This window comes from Notolabrus celidotus, chromosome 24 (genome assembly GCF_009762535.1).
Source record: "Notolabrus celidotus isolate fNotCel1 chromosome 24, fNotCel1.pri, whole genome shotgun sequence".
Taxonomy (NCBI): Eukaryota; Metazoa; Chordata; class Actinopteri; order Labriformes; family Labridae; genus Notolabrus; species Notolabrus celidotus.
Window position 1 is genome coordinate 10,459,578 of NC_048295.1, and position 3,248 is coordinate 10,462,825.

The 3,248-nt window shown below is 39.4% G+C and overlaps 1 long non-coding RNA gene across 1 annotated transcript; it reads right to left on the bottom strand.

The window, feature by feature from the left end:
• LOC117808381 lies at positions 1-648 on the bottom strand. The gene is made up of 2 exons (XR_004630279.1): positions 602-648; positions 1-515 (listed from the first exon to the last, which is right to left on the bottom strand). It is a non-coding gene; the product is annotated as an uncharacterized LOC117808381 (long non-coding RNA).
• Positions 649-3,248: the final 2,600 nt, after the last annotated feature.

The following is a 3,248-nucleotide window of genomic DNA, read 5'->3' on the forward strand; positions in this document are numbered from 1 at the left end:
TTTGAGTAAACAAGACATTTAATCCAGAAATGTCTTCAAAATCCTGCAGACATATGACAATAAATGATATGCAAATGACAAAACACAGCCGTCAAGACAAAAAAAAAGATGCTCTGCTCTGAAAAATCTTTTCTTAAAGTGACACCTCTGATTGACACATCAGAATGCTCAGGACGTACGTGCGTGGAGGATATTCCACTGAACCAGATAGATGTGTTTGAGTGATATATGTGACATTTCCCCAAGGAGACCCGATTTAAAAGAGCAATCCATTTTTTTTTGTGTGTGTCACAAACCACTGAGACCAGACACAATGAAAAGCACTCACTCATTGTCTTTCACCTTAATTAAGCCATCCATCACTGGCTGTCTGATGCGAGGGAATAGTCCGGGGCAGACGCATGAGGAGACAGTTGGAGTAAACTCCCGCCAGGCTCTCTAATCCGGGCATCATTAAAGGTATAACAAACCCCTCTGTGGCGGTGAAACACCTTGGGAGTGTTTGTTGTCTTGCGCTTGAAGGTATTTGTGAGAATGACAAACAGTCAGACCAGAAAACAGGAGAATCAAAGACACAGAAAGGAGCTGGTTTTGTTTCTACCTGTTTCCTCTCCCCTGTCAATCAACTTGGCGCCTTATGTAAGCTCAGGACCTCCTGCTGAGATAGAACAGACCACAATGTCTCTTTGACAAACCCTCATGCACCGTGTTAAACTTGCAATCAAACATACATGGTTTGACATTTATAGAGAGGGACATACACACACACACACACACAGGAACAGTGTCATGGCTTTGTAGTGAAACTCCCCTGAGATCTCATCCAGTCTCCCAGGGGAGGCAGTCCTCACTGTCTGCCACTGATCTGATCAAAGCAAACCAGAATAGACTTTGCTGGATTTGGGTCCTAAATTTGTCAAATCACTGCTTCCAAATGCTGTTTGTGCGTCTCTGAGGCGGCTGAGAGTTGTCACTCAGTATTCCTGAGGAATGATCCAAGGCGAAACGCAGCAGGTTCAGGTGTGAGAGTAGGCTGCCACTTAAGGTGAACATGTGTGTGTGTGTGGAAGCTTTTTTAAACTCACTGCGTCAAGGTCTGAGCATCACATCCAGCCATCCATCTCCTGTCACCCTCCATGACTGCTACATTCACTTACAATCACATGACTTCACACAGCAAGCCCGAGTCTGAAGGTCACAACGACTTCCATGACTATCAATGTTGTCTTTAAAAGCAGGATTCTTCGGTCGCTGCAGGATGAGCAACACACACAGCAAGACTTCAAGCTAGCAAAGCTCAATGCAAGAGTGGGCTTAAACAACTTCAAAGAATGGACCTATATATTGGAAAGTGGGGCAAGTGTTACACGGTCTTGGAGGACTCCTGAACTGGGTCGCACATTAAGAAGATGCTAAGTGTTGGTGTAGACAGTTGTGTATTTTTTTGCAGCTCATTATTATTAATGGTAGTCTTGTTATGGCTGTTGCTATTTTTAGGGCTATGTTCACTACATACAAGGGAGCAGGTGGGTTTTTAATGTACTGGAATTGTCATATTTTGTAATGTTAAATTGTGGCAAAATGTTAAAATAATAATAACAATAAGAAACCCAAATGTCAAATTCATGGTTACCCTCTGGGGACCATGAATACTGCAATTGGACCTGTGTCATATTTAACTTAGTGGCTGGGTGCTTGACCCCTCACTGCCTAATGACATTAACTCTGTAATTAGAAATGTAGGTAAGCTGTAAATGTCATTGGTTTTTTAACATTATGTGATCAAGTCTACAGTTGTAAATGTCAGCACATCATGTATCACTAAAGGGACTTGTTTCACATGTTTACACTGTGTTCCAGCTCAATGAATATGATATCATTGAATGCTTCCCTTGCAAATTTTTCTCTGAAGTACTAATATTACTTTTATTATCTTATAATCATAGTTTTAACATTTATTTACCTTACTTATTTATTTCTTATTTATCTGAGCTTTTTAACTGATTTTTAATATTGCTTTCTACCCTGTCTGAAACCCTACAGGCCTCTTATCCAAAAGCAATAAGTGCACTAAATGCTAAATAATGCAATATTAAATGGAACCGTGCAATGCTGTGTGTCTCTTCATTTTTATTTAATATTAGTTATGTTTGTGTACTGTGTTTCTGATTTTTTAATATTTTACTACTGTTCTTTTAATGCTTTTTTTTTTTTTTGCACTAAAATGTGTTGCAATTCAATTTCCTTGTAGAGTGTACAATGCTCAATGAAAATAAAGATACATGCTATTGTTTTGTTATTTTCTACGTATTTTTTTAATTTGACTGAATTATTTTTTTTATTATTTTAAAGTATTTTTTAATGTTTATATTTCTTATTATTTTACCCATTTCTGTAGTTGAATCCATCTACAGGTACATGGTTGAACTTATGTAACATATATGAAATATGAATGCTTCATTAACATTGCACCTCTCATATCTTGTTTTATTGTGTTTAATATGTGACGTGCAAACTATTTGTCCTCAGAACAACTTGAAGAAAGACGTCCTCAAACATGCGATCTATCCTTCCTTTGTTTCTTCTCCTCCAGTGAGACCAAAAAATTCCATCCACAATAACAACAACCCTGCGTTGCTGTCATGGTAAAGGTTGTACATTCTGATTTCCCCGTGGAGTCCTGCTTCATTGGACTGCAGCTCGAAATGGGCGTCCCGCCATATGCACACCTGTGACCGTATTAACCTAGCTGAACGCTCACTCGGCACTGGAGTGAGATTATACCGCCCGGCCCTCTCGCTTTAAGAGCTCAGCACTTCTGGGATGATCTGGAACTGCCAAACCCATGTGCGCACTGATCCGCAGACAATATAGGGAGGGAGAGAGGAGGTAGATGTAAAAGGGGAAAGGTCACTCGTTATCAATTTGTTACCCTGTAACACTGCAGGTGTGTTCATGCACAGAGCAGCAGGACTCTCCTTCCTATGTCCTCCTGCCTGTCTCTGCCTCATATACTCTCCTGCATGTAGCTGACATGAAACATTATTTAAAAATGCACAATCATACAGCCGCGTCCTGCAAATATTTACATATTGCATATTGTAACTGTATGTCACTTTCAAATGTCAAATGTTGCAGGTAATGTAAAGCTAAAGGTTGCAAATCAGCTACCTAACTGTAATAGGTTAATGTAAGCTAACTTCTTTTACTACATGTAGCTTTCTAATATTGTATTTTACAGTTAATAT